The 18,031-nt window shown below is 37.4% G+C and overlaps 1 long non-coding RNA gene across 2 annotated transcripts in view; it reads left to right on the top strand.

Moving 5' to 3' along the window:
- The first annotated feature begins 8,980 nt into the window (after nucleotides 1–8,980).
- Nucleotides 8,981–18,031, top strand: part of LOC116422420 — a 40,408-nt gene continuing 31,357 nt past the window's right edge. Inside the window, exons 1-4 of one of the 2 annotated variants that reach the window (XR_004233047.1) lie at nucleotides 8,981–9,439; nucleotides 13,700–13,736; nucleotides 14,824–14,866; nucleotides 16,218–17,449. This is a non-coding gene — a long non-coding RNA (uncharacterized LOC116422420). Of the gene's footprint in view, nucleotides 9,440–13,699; nucleotides 13,737–14,823; nucleotides 14,867–16,217; nucleotides 17,450–18,031 lie in introns of those variants that run through there. The other variant, XR_004233046.1, reaches the window with a different exon arrangement.

The following is an 18,031-nucleotide window of genomic DNA, read 5'->3' as shown; positions in this document are numbered from 1 at the left end:
TCGTTTTCTTCAGAGATCTTATATCTCTTTTCTGTATTCTATTTACCTCTTTGATTCTTTCTTTTTATTTTGTGGTTTGTTTTATCTAATTCTGAGTAAGTTTGGATCTCCAAATAGTTTTCCTGTCTATTTCTTCAGGTCTCTTAATTTTCTTTAAGAATTTGGATGGTACACCATTGCTATATTTTAATATTGATTTTTATTATCTATGCTACCCTTTGCAAGATATGTGTTTTATCTCTTTTAATTAGATCAATTTTGTTTCTTCATCTAAGATCGGATGGCTCCTGCTTTTTTGACTTCACCAGCTAGTAGATTTTGTTCCAGCCTTTTACCTTTACCTGCATGTATCTCCCGTTGGTGTGTATCCTGTAAAAAAATATTTGGATTCTGGTTTTAATCCATTTCTAAACTTCCCTTTGTGGGGGTTTACCCTTTCACATTTAAGGTTAAATTACCAATTTGTATTACTTGCCACCTTTCCCTTTTATGCTTTTCTCCTTCTTTCCCCCTTACCCACGTTCCCAGTATTAAACTTGGAGGCACCATCTTCTCATAGCCCTCCCTTTTAGTCTCCCTCCTCCCCCCCTTAAAGTTCCTCCCCGTATCTTACTCTTTTCCCTCACAGTTTCCATATTCCTTTGTTAGCTTATTCCTTCCCTTTTCACTTTTCCCTTCTCCTTTTCAATGAGATGGGAAGTTTCAACATTAATATTCTAAATTTTTTTCTCTTAAAACCAATTCTGATGGCGTAAAAGAACTACATTTTCTCCTCCATTCTTTTCTCAGAATAATGGGTTTCCGACTCTGTGAGATGATTACTTTATCCTTTTCTGGTACAAGTCCTTTCCCCAATTTTAGAACAAGGATACTTGTATTTTTAACATCTTTGCAGAAATATAGTTCCCAAGATTTCTTTTTACCTTTTAGGTTTCTTGAGCTCTATATTTGTAGATCAAACTTTTGTTAAGTTCTTGTTTTTCATCAAAAATAGATGAAATTACTTATTTTCGTTGAATGAATCTTCTTCCTGAAAACATGTCATTCAGGCTGGGTCAGTTAATTTTGTTGTATATTGAGTTCCATAGTTTTCGGAATATCATATTCCAGGCCCTTCAATCTTTTAATGTGGATGCTAGACCTGGGGGACCTTATTGTTCTTATATTTGAATTGGGTTTTTAGCTTATTTTTTCCTTCATTTGGGGTTCCATTTCCACTATATTTTTGATGTTTTATTTTAGGATCCCTTTCAGTGGGATCAATGAACCTTTCAATGTCTATTTACCCTCTGTTTCTGATTCGGTTCTTTTGATAACCCCGGAAAATAGTGTCCAGGCTCTTTTTTTCATCAAATTTTTCTGGGAGTCCAATAATTCTCAGATTATCTCTCCTAGATCTATTTTCCAGGTCTCTTGTTTTCCCCAGAAGGTATTTCACATTTTCCTCCATTGTTTGATTTTTTTTGGTTTTGCTTGACTGATTCTTCTTGTCTCCTTGAGTCATGCAATTCCATTTGCTCAGTTCTGATTTTCAATGAAATATTTTCTTCATTAATTTTTTTTTTGTATTTTTTTTCTAATTGTCCAATTATGTTGTTTTGTTCTATGGAATGTTTTTCCATTTCACCAATTTTGTTTTTTAGAGAGCCATTTTCTGTTTCCAGTTCACTAATCCTATTTTTCAAGGATTTGATTTCTTTATCCATTCTGTCTTTAAATGAGTGGAATGACTTCTCCAGACTCTCTTGCCAAGCCTCCTTCTGCTTTTCCCATTTTTCTTCTAGCTCTCTTGTGAGAGCCTTTTTAATTTCTTCTATGAGATTTATCTGTGCTGAGGAACAGATGATCTCCTCCTGTGGGGATTCACCTGAAGACAGTCTGCTTTTAGTCTCCTCAGGGTTTAGAGTCTGCTCTCTGTCAGTATAAAAGCTGTCAATCCTTTTCAATTTTTTGCTCATTTTGTCAGAGAAGAATCAGAGACAAACTAGCAAAGAAAAAAAGAAAAAACCCCAAATGGAAACTGCTTTTTTGGGAGGAGGGGGTGGGTGGTGTTACCAAGCTTCCTCTACAGACTGCGGGGGTAGCAGCGAGGCACTAGGAGGACTGTGCAGTGCCCCGAGACTCTGAGAGCGTGCTGAGACACTGTGGGGGAGGGGTGACCAGGTCCTGAGAAACTCTAGCTGGTTGGGGTTGTATTCTTCACCCCCGGTGTTTTTAGCTTTTCTGTTAGGCTACTGACTTGCTGCCAGGGTAAAGTATCCAATCCCATAGCAATGCTCTCCCTGCAGAGACGGCTGAGATCACACCCCACCCTCCTCTGGTCTGCTAGATGGTGAGCTGCCTGCTGTGCTCTCCCTGCTGCTGCCTGCCCCCTGCCTGTACCTGATCTAAAACTTTCCCCGCCCTCTAGCCAAAACAGACCTTGCCTGGCCAATTTCAAGTTTGCCTTCTCTTGGTAACTATTTGTGGGTTCTTTTTCAGTCAAGTATTAATTCAGAGGCTTGTCGTGAAATGAATTCTGAGAGAAACCAGGGAGCTTACCCAGCTGTGTGCCTCCTCTCCGCCATCTTGGCTGGAAGTCCCCCCCCCCCTACAATTGTGCATATTAATTGGAAAGGAAAATTGAACTTAGGGAACAAAGTGGACAAGTTGATGGAAACATATTTAGGCATGACTTTTGTAATCTCACTCTGAATTAATGGTGCCACAATCAATATATTAATTCCTGCCTCCATCTAACTTTATTAATACAGGGATTTTTGTGTATGTAAACAATATAATAACACAAATGCATAATTATAAATAATATATATAGGCATTTTTAAAGGAAATGCATTTGTAAATACATAGAATTGTGACAATCAAGATGAACCCTAGGAATGAAATATTGGGATTGCAAAACAAAAAACAAAAAACAGCATTTCAATTGGGCTGCTTCAATTTTCTTCTCTGAGATCTACTTACAGAGGGTAACTGAACAAAAATCTGTCTTACATTAAGAAGAGGACAAAGGAGTGTAGTAATAAGGGGAATAGGATAGTGATGAGGTAAAGAGAAGGGAGGAAAAAGAGGAGGAATAGGACACTGAACTCAACTATGAAAAGCCATGCTTCATAATTTGAATTATTAATAAACATAGATGCCGCTTTCCTGAAATGAGATTTTTTTGTTCCCCTTACCCACTACCAAAATTTAGTAATTAATTTGATCTGAAACACAAAGGTGAGTCTAGAGAGGTAGAGCCTGCTGATATGGACACACAAAAGGATAACTGGATTGACTATAGAATTCTTAGAAGTACCTTTCCAGTAACTACTTGACAGTAAAAGACCTCAGAATCTATGTGGATTTTCCAAAGTTCATTGAACAGTTCCATTTGGAGGAACACAATTTATTTTAAACACTTTATGTCCACTAATGGCATTGGCTTCCTGATATTCCCCATTGTCACAATTAGAAGGTAGTAAAAGCATATCTTGCAGGTGTCTAAAGGAAACTTCATTCTATCTGGTCCTTCATTACCCAGACAAGCCAAATTCTTCAAGAGAGAAAGGTGGCCAATATGTTATGTTGGTCCTCAGACAGACCTCATGTCCCACAGGTCCTTTCATTGGGGGTCCTGGAAACTTATGTGCTGTGCAGCTTTTGAACAATAGGGTCATCATTTCTGGAAAAACAGTAGGATACATTTCTTTGGATGAGAAAAGACGTGGCATATCAGGTTTCTAGTAAAAGGAAAAATTTCTTTTTTTGTTTTTTCTCTAATGGAATATTATTGTTTGCTTTTCTTTTCTTTTCTGTTTTATTTAATAGCCTTTTATTTACAGGTTATATGTATGGGTAACTTTACAGCATTGACAATTGCCAAACCTCTTGTTCCAATTTTTCCCCTCCTTCCCCCCCCCCTCCCCCAGAAGTCAGGATGACCAGTAGATGGTAAATATATTAAAATATAAATTAGATACACAATAAGTATACATGACCAAAACGTTATTTTGCTGTACAAAAAGAATTGGACTCTGTAATATTGTACAATTAGCGTGTGAAGAAATCCAAAATGCAGCCAGGCAAAAATATAGGGATTGGGAATTCAATGTAATGGTTTTTAGTCATCTCCCAGAGTTCTTTCGCTGGACATAGCTGGTTCAGTTCATTACTGCTCTACTGGAACTTATTTGGTTGATCTCATTGCTGAGGGTGGCCAAGTCCATCAGAATTGGTCATCATATAGTATTATTGAAGTATATAATGATCTCTTGGCCCTGCTTGTTTCAGTCATCATCAGTTCGTGTAAATCTCTCCAGGCCTTTCTGAAATCATCCTGTTGGTCATTTCTTACAGAACAATAATATTCCATAATATTTATAAACCACAATTTATTCAGCCATTCTCCAATTGATGGGCATCCACTCAGTTTCCAGTTTCTAGCCACTACAAAGAGGGCTGCCGCAAACATTCGTGCACATACAGGTCCCTTTCCCTTCTTTATGATCTCTTTGGGATATAAGCCCAGTAGTAACACTGCTGGATGAAAGGGTATTCACAGTTTGATAACTTTTGGAGCACAGTTCCAAATTGCTCTCCAGAACGGTTGGATGTATTCACAGTTCCACCAAAAATGTATTAGTGTCCTTGTTTTCCGACATCCCTTCCAACATTCTGCATTATCTTTCCCTGTCATTCTAGCCAGTCTGACAGCTGTGTAGTGGTATCTCAGAGTTGTCTTAATTTGGATTTCTCTGATTAATAATGACTTGGAGCATCTTTTCATATGGCTAGAAATAGTTTCAATTTCTTCATTTGAGGATTGTCTGTTCATATCCTTTGACTATTTATCAATTGGAGAATGGCTTGATTTTTTATAAATTAGAGTCAATTTTCTATATATTCTGGAAATGAGGCCTTTATCAGAACCTTTGACTGTAAAAATATTTTCCAAGTTTATTGCTTCCCTTCTAATCTTGTCTGCCTTAATTTTGTTTGTACAAAACCTTTTCAGTTTGGTATAGTCGAAATTTTCTATTTTATGATCAGTAATGATCTTTAGTTCTTCTTTGGTCATAAATTCCTTCCTCTTTCACAGGTCTGAGAGGTAAACTATCCTGTGTTCCTCTAATTTATTTATAATCTCATTCTTTATGCCTAGGTCATGAACCCATTCTGACTTTGTCTTGGTGTACGGTGTTAAAGTGTGAATCAGTGCCTAGTTTCTACCATATTAGTTTCCAATTTTCCCAGCAATTTTTGTCAAACAGTAAGTTCTTATCCCAAAAGCTGTGGTCTTTGGGGTTGTCAAACACTAGGTTGCTATAGTTGTTGACTGTTTTGTCCCTTGAACCTAACCTATTCCACTGATCAACTAATCTATTCCTCAGCCAATACCAAATGGCTTTGGTAACTGCTGCTTTATAATATAATTTAAATCTGGTACAGCTAGGCCACCTTCATTTGTTTTTTTTTTCATTAATTCCCTTGAAATTCTTGACCTTTTGTTTTCCCATATGAATTTTGTTGTTATTTTTTCTAAGTCATTAAAATAGTTTTTTGGGAGTATGATTGGTATAGCGCTAAATAAATAGATTAGTTTAGGTACTATTGTCATCTTTATTATATTTGCTTGCCCTATCCAAGAGCATTTAATATTTTTCCAATTGGTTAGATCAGACTTAATTTGTGTGAAAAGTGGTTTGTAATTTTTCTCATAAAGTTTCTGATTTTCCCTTGCCTGATAGGTTTCTAAGATTTTTTATCCTACCAGTAGTTACTTTAAATGGAATTTCTCTTTGTAACTCTCACTGTTGGATTTTGTTAGTGATATATAAGAATGCTGATGATTTATGTGGGTTTATTTTGTAACCTGCAACTTTGCTAAAGTGGATTATTTCTAATAACTTTTTAGTGTAATTTCTGGGGTTCTCTAAGTATACTAACATATCGTCAGCAAAGAGTGATAATTTGGTTTCCTCATTGCCTACTCTAATTCCTTTAATCTCTTTCTCACCTCTTATTGCCAAAGCTAGCATTTCTAATGCAATATTGAATAGTATTGGTGATAGTGGGCAACCTTGTTTCACTCCTGATCTTATTGGGAATGGTTGCAGTTTTTCCCCATTACATATGATGCTTACTGATGGTTTTCAATAGATGCTGCTGATTATTTTAAGGAAAAGTCCATTTATTCCTATACTCTCAAGTGTTTTTAATAGGAATGGATGTTGGATTTTATCAAATGCTTTTTCTGCATCTACTGAGATGATCAAATGGTTTTTGTTAATTTGGTTATTAACATGGCCAATTATATTGCTAATTTTCCTAATATTGAACCAGGCCTTCATTCCTGATATAAATAAAAAGGAAAAATTTCTAATGGTTTTTTATGGAATCGTTCCTCCCCTTTCCTCCCACAGCAAATTCCATCACTACTGCTTAAGATTTTTAGATATTAGAGTGGATTAGTAGAGAACACCTCATTGTTCCAGGTGAGTACTCTGCCCCTTATCCATGAGGAGTTTCACAAGCCACCTCCTAAGTTTTTTGGTTCTTAAAAACTTCCCAGCTCAATCTAAATGGTTTCTCCAGTTGTGCTGTTGTGATTTTCTATATGTTAGTTATGGACTTTATTTGACTGTTCCCCAGAAGGGAAAACTGCTGGATGTGCCAAATCCCAATCCCAGGAGATGAGGCCATTGTGCTGAATAACTTTGCAGGCATGCAATGGCCTTTGTGCAAGTTCTACAAGAAGCATGGCAAGTGAATCTAATTTTTTCCAGGGGAGATGCAGGTTGAAAGCCATGGTAGAGGGAAAGAAAGCATCTTATATGTCCAGGACCCCCACTGATAATCAGCTTCCAAAGGAACTTTTAGTAAGAAAACTGATAGGATGCTGTTGAAGTAGAAAGAAGCACATTCTGAGGCCAACTGAAGGACATTGGTGTTATCAGCAAGCCACAGACTGAGAGGTATTGACAGAACATATCTCCAGTATACACAGCCTCTGGGTAGAAGATGACATAATGGAAAGGAAAAATTAAAAAAAAAGCCCCATATGAATAGATATCTGAGAAAAATGAGAAGGAAGTGGTTGAGCAGCACTTATTAAGGAGGCTTTGAGGAAGGAGTGCAGTGCTTGGGCTGAAGAAAAAAGTCAAGGATTTGATTTTCAGAGTAAAGTTCCAATAATTGTGGTGGTAATTGTCCAATGAGTCAGAAATAGCCCAAATGAGAAAAGACACTCGTGATAGATAGATGCAAAAGTTTGGGCTGCAAGGAAAATGAGAAAGGTAACTTATAAAGGGAAGAGAATGGGCTTTGGGAATAGAGGAAACACAAATAAAGATGTAAGACTGCAAAGTGAGACAATGTGTATATGCTAAGATGTAAGGGAAGATTTAGCCCAAACCATTCTTTTCAAATTCCATGTCAAGTGCTGGATGCAAAAGTAGGAAAACTTCATGACATGGGTGATTCTTCAGGCCAGGTCTAATGGTTTTGTGGTAAAAAGAGCCATCTATAACTAGAGAAGGGATTGTGGAAACTGAGGATCAAAACAGTATTTTCACCCTTTTTGTTGTTTTTTCTTTGCATTTTGATCTTTTCTCATTTTTTCCCTTTTTGATCTTAGTTTTCTTTTGCAATATGATAACTGTGGAAACATATATATATATATGTATGTATAAATTGCACATGCTCAATATATTTTGTGTTACTTGCTTTCTAAAGGAGTGAGTGAGGGGAAGGAAGGGAAAAAATGGAATAAAAGGATTTGAAAGGGTGAATGTTGAAAATTATGTTTGCATATGTTTTAAAAGTAACAATATTTAACAAAGAGTTGAGGGGGTTATGTTTAGCACTTTTGAAGACATGCAATGGGTTGGTGCCTCATTGGCAAGGTCAGGGAAATTGAATTTACTTTATCCCTAGGAGACACAGGTTAAAAGCAATGGTAGAGCCAGGTGGAATCTGTTACATATTTGGGAACCCAATTGACAGTCAGCCTCCACTTGACCCATTTCTAGGGGAAATAATTGAGTAGTGCTGAAGTAGCAAGAAAAAGTAGCTGAGGCTAATTGAATGACTGGTGCTATCAAGTTGGGAATTGCATGGATTTGGCAGGACTCTTCTCCAGAGTTTGAGACCTTTAGGTAGAAAGTGAAGTAGATGAAAAGGAAAAATAACAAAGCCTATACTATTAGGTGTCTGAGAAAAACTAGATCAAGACCTTGATCAGGGCTCATGGAAGAGGCTTTCAGGTAGCCTGAAATCTAATCTTTAGTGTTTAGATTGATGGAAGAGGACACAGATTGGATTTTCAGAGTGAGGTTCTAATATTGGCCAAAGGAATTGACAAAAAGTCAGATGCAGCACCAAATGAGAAAGAACAGCTATGATCGATAGACACAAAAGACTGGGCGCTACAAGGAAAATGAGAAAAATAACCTAGAGTGTGAAGAGAACAGGGTTTGGGAACAGAGGAAATGAAAATGAAGATGTGAGAATGACCTTTGCCCAATTTGGGCAATGGGTGCATGCAGGGAATAAAGTGAAGACTTGTCCAAAGCACCCTTTTCAAATTGTTTGGCAATGGATGAGAGAGAAAAGGAAAGATTCAAATCGGAGGCAGTTCATCTACAGAAATGGATTGGTTAGGACAATGAAAAGTGAATGAATGAAAGGTCTTTATAGCAAAAGAAAGAAGGTTGAAATTCCTCCTGGTACTAAACAGAATTTTGACCAATTTGACTTGGAATGGAGATAGATGGGGGGAAAACAGTGTCAAGGAAGTAGAGCAAAATGTGGGAGGAAAGGAGGGATGGCGGAAGGTGTCCGTTTCTGTCTCAAAGTTGTGTATGTTCTGCACAATGATACAAAGGAGAGTAGAATAAGGACTTAGGCTTGAGATCAGTACTGTGTGTAAAACCAGGCGAGAGGTGTTGTTTTGGATAAGTACACTGTCCAGAGATCCCCATGAAGTATTTGGCAGGTGCAGAAAGGAAAATGTCATCCAGCTGAATGAAGGAAATTGAAGCCTGGCTGAGCAAAGCTTCCCTTAGGCTACATTGCCAATGTGTGTAACACAAGAGTACCTGTATGGGTGACTGAGGAGGGATGGAAAATAGGCTCCATCAGAGGGTCGGGAAATGAAAGGAAGCTGGGCTGAGAGCATCTAGACCTACCCACGAGGCTTGAGCCCTAGAGTCCAAATGCAATAGAATTCTTTGCAATGGCTGCTATAGACACTCTTGATGAGCTCATCAGGCATTGTTGTGTGTCTGCTTCAAAATAATGACAAGTTGCTGAGAAACAAAACGCAAAGGAGTAACTGGGCATTTGCCTTCAGGCGTGGTGGTGAGTGGACTGGCAGTTAAGGGTGTTATTTTCGTCAACTTATTTTGGATTTTTTAATCTTCTGTGAACATACTATCAGTTTGTGGCCAAGTAGGTATGTGATCCTGAATTTGGGGACCATTTCTCTTTTTATTTCTCAACAGATAAGGGTTTTGTGGTTCCATGTCTGTGAACTGTAGGCTCTTTTCCATGATCAAGGGTTTAAATCATGTTAAACATGGCCAAGGTGAACAATAAGAGTTTTGGTGAAGTTTTCTGAAGACCATAGCATCCATTCTCCATTGAGCAATATGGCCACTGATGTAAGGAGTAATGAGTTGATGTTGCCCAAATGATGAGTTGTATACTTTGTGGAACAGTGTAGCAGTGGAGATATATTCTTGACAAGAGATCTCCAAGATCCAAATAGTCCCATAAAAGAGCAATCAGGAATAAAGTGATGTCAACTTACATTGGCACCTAGCTGGGTGAAGATTAAATCCAGATGTACATATAGTTATTCAAATATGAGGCCCCTTCAATGGATCAATGTCTTAACTCAAGTTTCAATTTGAGGGCTTCAGGTAGGTAGCAGATAACGAAAACTCAATATTCTCTCAGAGTGAGAGAATTATATTTTTTTAACCTGTTCAATTATGCTCCAAAGAAACAACAATTCCACCAGAAAACCAGATAGACACATGATACCCATAATTTTGTTAATTAATATGAAATAATATTTTTATATCAAAGATAAACTTGATAATTTGAAAGAAACATGTTTTTATAATGACTTTTGCAATCTCACTTTGAATTGATTGTATGATGGAAGTTAATACATAACCTCAAACAATGCTTCCAAGCAACAATATATAACTTTTAAGATGCTTAAATTTGTATATTGATTATATGTATATATATATATATATATATAATATATTTGATTTATATACATATGTAACTAGTAAGTCATCATAATGTATCTCTAAAGAACACGTCATTGTAGACATACAGAAATAAAAATACTTTGAAAATAAGAATATCAGAGTAGAAATATTTTGGATTGCAGTCACTTATGTCTTTACATGTGTTTCTTTTTCTTTCTTTTCTGAGCACTACATGCAGAGAATAACTGACAAAGATTTACAGATCATTAAGTAAAGGACAAAGAAAGGTCCTGATTAGAATAGAAGAAGGATGGTTATGAGGTCAAGAGACATGACGACAAAGGGGAGGAGAAGGAGAAAGATCAATAGACATATTTAAGATCAAGTAACCATGAATATTTAAAATTATGGCTACATCCCAATTAAAAGTGGTGAGTGGGATTTTACTGTTGTTGTCGTCTGGCAGTTGCTTCCATTGTGAGCAGTGAAAAAAAGAGGGTCGGAGGATATAGGCTTGGCAACTATACTACAGGTAAAGCCCATCACATCAGAGTTTGTTCTATGGGAGATGTACAGATTCTTTCCATCAGCACAATTAGTGATTGAGCAAGGACAGAATAGAAAAGATCACTCAACTAAAGGAAGCAATTTCCATCCTGCATAAATCAAGGTTCCCTTGGAGTGTATTGTCCTAATGTGCGGTAGATGAGTACCTGTGTGTGATTGCAGAAGAAAAGATGATGTTACGGTTCATGAAATGCTCAGAAGATGCAAGGAGACTAGATCGAGAGTATCTAAGCTTACTGTGGGGCTGTTTGACATTTGGAACCACAATCCAATGGGAGCCTCTGTTGAGAATGCTGGAGGCCCTCTTGATGAGCATTGTTCAAGTGTTGCCTGAACATAGGGACAAAAGAAGAAAAAAGAAGAAACTGAGGAGTGTGCCTTCTGGATTGATTGCAAGTAGATTGGCAAATAAGGGAATTGTTGATGATAGAGTTTTCTGAGAAATTATTTGATGTTTATTATTGTTCCTCATCAGTGATTTTATCAAACATTTTGAACCGAGTAGCTCTGTGAATCTGAATTTTGAAGCCATTTCTTCTTCCATTCCTTATCAGACAAGCTAAGGATTTAGGAGGCAATACACTCCTTCCCATGCTCATGAGTGCCAGGCATGTCAGACAAGGTAGAGAAAGAGAATTTTTCTCAGGTTTTCTCAAAGCCATAGCTCTCATTGTACAGGAAAACGAATGGTCAGTGTGGTGTCAGGAATGGTGATTGGATGTTGAGTACATGTTGAATGCATGGCTTTAGACGACTTGGCCATAGAGATATTCTTCATGAGAGATCTCCAAGATTCAAAGATTCCAAAACAAGAGAGTTGAGAAATGGAGTGCTTTTAACACTCATTGACCACTTGCTGGTTAAATATTAAATCCCAATGAATTTATAGGTAGTTGAGAGAAGAAGCCCATTCACTGAAGTAACACTTTGATCTCCTTTTATTTTGTGACCTTTACCTGGTTTAATGGGTAGTGAAACTTCAGTATTCTCTCTGTGTGACTGAGTGATTCTTTTACAATTGTATTAGCATACACTTCAAAAAACAAGAATTCCACCAAAACACTAGATAGAACTCACTGTACACACAATTTTATATAAAAAAGTAAAAGAACAATTTAATATTCAGGTTTCATTTCTTTGATTATTGCAATAACAGATATTTTCATCATGATTTTTGCAATCTCCCTTGGAATGGACGGTACCGCAATAAATACATACCACAAACACGGTTCCGTCCAACCATTCTTAGATTAATTTTTGCCTTTGCACAGTAATAGAAGTAATTGAAAAATATTTATTGTTTAAATTATTAATATATACATATATATTAAATATAGATACAATATCTACAAATTTTAATTTTTTATTTTATACATATATATTGATTGATCTCAATATCGAGTAAATCCTAAGTCGACCGACTTATCTAGCAAACCTCTGAGTAAAGCCAAAGAAATAAGATCCTATCCAATTTCAGTAGAATCTTAGAGAAATATTAAATGGATTAATAAATTAAATTAATAGATATATTTTAAAATAATTTATTATTTAAGTTATTAAAATATGCATAACATATATAACATACATATTGAATATCTACATATTTTAATGATTTATTTTATAGATTCATATTGATCCATCTCAAAATCACGGAAATGTTTAGTCTCTCGATTTATCTAGCAACCCTTTCCGTAAAGCCCCGGAAATAAGACCCTATACAAATTAGGTAGAAACTTAGAGAAGAATGCTTAGATTACTTTTGGCCTTTGCAATTTAATAGATATATTTTAAAATAATTTATTATTTAAGTTATTAAAATATGCATAACATATATAACACACATATTGAATATCTACATATTTTAATTATTGATTTTATACATACATATTGATCCATCTCAATATCGAGTAAATGTTAAGTCTCTCGATTTATCTAGCAACCCTTTCCGTAAAGCCGAAAAAATAAGACTCTAGGCAAATCAGGTAGAATCTTCAAGAAGAATGATGGGGATTTCAACAATGAAGCCCTTCATGTGTGCTGCCTTTTGTTTCTTCCCTGGGCAGTATATACAGAGAGCATGTGAGAAAGTCTTATCTTTTATGAAGAACAGACAAAATCCTCCCTGTTTAGAATGGGAGGTTTAGAGAATGGAGACTAAGTGCAGGAAGAGGAAGAACTTTGTTTCCTTTTGAAGTCATCTCCTTTCATATTTCTGATGATTGATCTGAACAAACTCTCCATCCCCTAGGGAAACTAATTTGACCAAAATCTATTCATTTCTTTTTGCTAAAGCCAAAAGATGGAAGGTAGGAGAGAACTTTGAGCAAAACACTTGGAATGATCATTGGAGAATCATTACTACTCTTCAAAACTTGCTACCTAATTAGTATGTGGCAGAGAATGAGTGGTTAAAAAAATGTGGATTTTTGAAAATCTGATTGCCAACGTCATGGGCAGGTAGATATTTTTCCAAAGCTGGTTTCCATTGTCAGATGTCGTGTACCAATTTGTGTCTTTAGGGGAATTAATAAAGGGAAAATTGGCAGATTTCAGGCTTCAAATGGAATCTGGAGATGAGATGATTTCTCATTGGATGGAAATGCCCACTACTCTGTCTGAGCAATGGGTCCAACGTGCCATGGTGTCCTTCAGGTGGACCCCATTTCCCAAAGACCCTCTCCCAATTGGGAGGTGGTGGGGCATATGAAGAAACTTCTTCTCGATGGTGATGGTTCTTAGCAAGGAGTGTGTGGGTTTTCAGATACACATAGAATCCCATTCTCGGTGTAGGCAAAGGAGGGACAGGTCCAATTTTCTGTCAATGTTGCTACATGTCTTGGTCTCTTCCAGAGTCATTTCTCCCCTTTCCTGATTCGTCATATTGCATTTGAACTGATTGGTATTTTTATCTGTATCTCTAGGAGAGAGGGTTGGCAGAGCCTGCCTCATCCAGACCTGGTGAGTTTACTGCCCCTTTGTAAACTGGGTACTTCCTGAGCCCTCTTCTAGCTAAGATGGATCTCATCCCGATCCCAGGTGCCTCCTCTGCTTTCTGGAGTGCTGCAGTTAGAGGGTGTCCTCAGGTGCCTAGGGAGGATGTTCTGTGGCCTTAGTATGGCTGACTGCTTCCTGGGCTGAGTGCTACCCAGTCCGAGGGGAAACAATTGAGGTGGGGGTGGATACATTTGGAGGCATGAAATGGATTCTGCCCCAATTTCAGAGGGGGCAGAGCAACCCCATCCATTTTATTGCTAGGTGAGGCAATTCAGGGGCAGGGGGAGAGCCAGAGCGAATCTGCACTATGTCTGGGAATCCCAATGACGGTCAGCCCTTGCAGATGACTGATGTAGGCCAACCCTTAAGTCTTTTGTGTAAAGAACTTGCATTGCCATTACCAAGCCAAATCGATTCATTCTCCTATTCTGGAGTCCACCAAAGGATTCGAGAAGTAGAGAGAACTTGGAAGTGAACACTTAGAAAGATAATTGTATAATCCTGAAGAACCTTGAAAGTATCTCTCCAATTACTACTCTGCAGAGAATCGGTGGCCATTCGATGTGGATTTTCCAAAGTTGATTGCCAATTTCATTAGGAGCCAGACATTTTTCAACAGCTTTGAGCCATCCAAAGAAATAATATGAGCAATTTCTCTTTGTGGGGGCTATTACAAGGTGGAAAGTGTGCATCTAGTAGGCATCCAAGATACCCTTGGGATTAACTAATTACTCATCTACACAAAATCCTCATGGAGAAAAATAATTAAAAAATAGCATAGTGTTCTTCACATGGACCCAAATTCCCAATGGGACCATCCCAATATGGGAGATGATGGGGCATATAAGGAAGTTTCCTTTAGACTGTCCCAATTCCTTAGCTTGGTAGGGCATGGGTTTGGAAAACACACATTATCCAATTCTTTGTTAAGTGAATTGTCAGATAGGTCAGGTTTTGTGGAAGCCTATTGCTTCCTTACTGAGAGTTTTTTCACTTTCACAGCAAATCATATTCAATGGTTATTGTGTGTTTGTTTGTTTTTTTTTCTTAGATATAGGAGAGTGCGTTGATATAATCCGCCTCATCCAGACCAGGTGAGTCTATTGTCCTTTTTCTATGATGAGATTTCTGAGCCGATCTGTAGCTAACATGTATCTCAGGAGTACAACACTCTCCTATGCTATTTGGAGTCATCCAGCTGGAGTGTCTGCCCTGTTGCACCTTGAAAATTTTCTGTTATGTATGTAATAGGGTTGTTTGATTATTGGGCGTGCAGTTGGGTTTCTACATTTTGAAGACATATGCAGTGTCTTGTGTGCAAGTGTAAATCAATATCCTATATAATTATTTTATAGGCACATATTTGTCTATCCTAATATTCATTATATCGTATGTCTATTGATTTTTCTAGTAAATTTTTACCTAAAGCCCCAATAATAAAACCATATAAAAATAGGGTAGAATCTAATAGAAGAATAATTGGGATTTCAACCACTTTCCCCTTTAGATGTGCTGCCTTTTTTTCTTCTCTGTGCAGTAGTATATGGAGGGGATATGTGAGAAAATCTTTTTTTTTTTCATCAAGACAAGACAAAGACTTGTCTTATTTAAAATGGGAGGTTTAGAGAATGAAGAACTAAAAACAGGAAAATGAAATACTGTGTTCCCATTTCAGGTCACGACACCCCTAAGAGTTCTAATTCTTGATCTGAACAAATTCTGCATCTCCTATGGAATGAAATTGGATTGCCCTTCTTCAGCTAAATCTATTCACTTTTTTTTTTACAGCCAATACATGGAATATAGAAGAGGAGATTACTTTGAGGGAAATACTTGGAAAGATAATTGGAGAACCAATAGTGTTCTTTCAAACTTTCTATTAATTTAATACTTGGCAGAGAATAATGGTAAAAGCAATGTGGGTTTTTGAAAGTTCACTGCCAATTTCTTTTGATAGTACACATTTTTCAACAGCTTGTTTCCATTGTCAGGTGTAATGTACCAATTTCTCTCCTTGGGGACAAATAGAAAAAAGAAAGTTGACATCTATCAGGCATCCAAAGAAATCTTGAGATGAGATGATTCCTTATTTAATGGAAAAGGCCAATCCTCTACCACAGAAATCGGTTCACCGTGCCATGGTGTCCTTCAGGTGGACCAAATTTCCCAAAGACCCTCTCCCAATTTGGGAGGTGGTGGGGCATATTAATTCAGAAGATTCTTCTAGTTGGTTCTGCTTGTTAGCAAGTAGTCCAAGGGTTTTGGAATACACATAGAATCCCAATTTTGGTGTTGGCAAAGAAGAGACAGATCAGATTTTTAAAAAAATTTCATAAGTATCTTAATCTTTTACTGAGTCATTTCTCACCTTTCTTGATTTGTCATATTCCATTTGTACTGCTTGTTTTTGTTGTTGTTGTTGTTTTATTTTTTTTTTTTACATAGGAGTGTGCCATGGCAGAGTCGACCTCATCTAGAGTAGGTGAGTTTACTGACCCCATGTAAATTTGTTAATTCCTGACCCACCCTGTACTCTGAATGGATTTCATGAGCCCAGCTCCTCCTTAAGATTTATGGAGTGCTTCAGCTAGAGGATTTCCCCTGTTGCACCTTGAAAATCTTCCGTGAGGTATTATGGATTTTTTCTTAATGGACTTTCTGCTGAGAATCTTCTAAGTGCTAAAGTTAAAACATGCATTAGCCTCTGTTTCAGAAAAGGCAGAGCCACTCAATCTATTTTATTGCTAGATGAGACATGATGAGAGCAGTGAAAGAGCCAGAGAGAATCTGCTGCACATCAGCCTTGACTGGAACCTTTTTAGGTTTTCAGGTTTTTCAGTTTTTAGGTTCTCAGCACTACTGATTGAGTGGTGCTGAGGTAGAGGGAACCAGTAGCTGAGACCAACTGGAGGACTTGGGTATTATCAGTAAGCCAGGGACAGAGTGATTTTGGCAGCACTTTTCTGTAGAGTTTAAGACCACTAGGTAGAGAAATTGATGGAAAGGAAAAGGAACCAATTCCACAGAATTAGGTGTCTGAGAAAAACAAGCAGGTGTCATCAAAGAGGCTTTCCAGTAGCACTTTTGTATTTAGGTCAAAGGCAGAGGAAAGCATTGTGTTTTCAGAGTAACGTTTCCTGTTGGCCAAGGCAATTGGCCAAGGCATCAGAGGCAATACCAAATGAGAAAGGACACGCATGATGGATAGGGGCAAAAGGTAAAGCTGCAAGGAAAATCTTAAAAGTAACCTTGAATGCAATGGTATTGGGTTTTTAGAAGGGGAAATAAAAATGAAGATGTGAGATTGCAAGCTGTTAGGAGTGCTGTGTGCATGATGGGAAGTAAGGGAAGACTTGGTTCAAAGTACTCTTTACAAATTTTGTGGCAATTCATAAAGAGAAAAGAAGGAAAGATTCAACACATAAGTGACTCGTCAGCCACAAGGATAGATTAGTTAGGACACTGCCAAATGAATCCATTCAACCAAGGAATGAGGTTTGTCTTTCCTCCTGGTAATATGAAGGAATTTTTGACTCTCTTGACTCCAAATGGGGAAAGAATGGATGAAAAATACTGTGAGGCTACATGAGGGGAAAGTCAGCAGAATATAGCGATGTTGGGACTTTCCTGTTCTTGTCTGGCAGTTTCCTCTTCTGTGGGCAGTGAAAACAAAACAAAACAAAACAAAACAAAAAAAAAAAAAAAGTTGGGAGATGTACAGACTGTTCCCATCACTATGGAGTGATTGAACAAGTATGGAAAAGAAAAGTTCCCCCAACTGAAGGAAGCAATTTGCGGCCTGCATAAATAAAGCATCCCTTTGAGTGCATTGTCCATGTGTGTGGCAGATGAGTACCTGTGTATGATTGTGGAGGGAATAATGATGGTAGGGTCTATGAAATTCTCAGAAAATGCAAGAAGACTGGACCCACGGTATCTAGGCCTACCTGTAGAGCTCTATGAACCTTAGAATCGAAATCCAATAGGAGTCTTGTCCCTGGATGCTATAGGCCCTCTTGATGAGCTCATCAGTCATTATTCAAATATTGCCTCAACACAGTGACAAATTAGGAAGATCCAAGAAGCTGAGGCATGTGCTTTTTGGAATGATTACAAGTGGATTGGCATGTAGGAACATTGTTGATGTTGATAGTAGTGTTAGTGAAATGATTTGATTTTAATTATCATTCTTTATCAGTGACCATATCAACTATTTTTGCCCAAGTAGCTATGTTAATCTGACTTTTGGGGCCATTTCT

The sequence above is a fragment of the Sarcophilus harrisii genome, chromosome 3 (assembly GCF_902635505.1).
Source record: "Sarcophilus harrisii chromosome 3, mSarHar1.11, whole genome shotgun sequence".
NCBI lineage: Eukaryota > Metazoa > Chordata > Mammalia > Dasyuromorphia > Dasyuridae > Sarcophilus > Sarcophilus harrisii.
The sequence above is the reverse complement of the archived record's forward strand: the minus strand, read 5'-3'. Positions and strand labels throughout refer to the sequence as shown.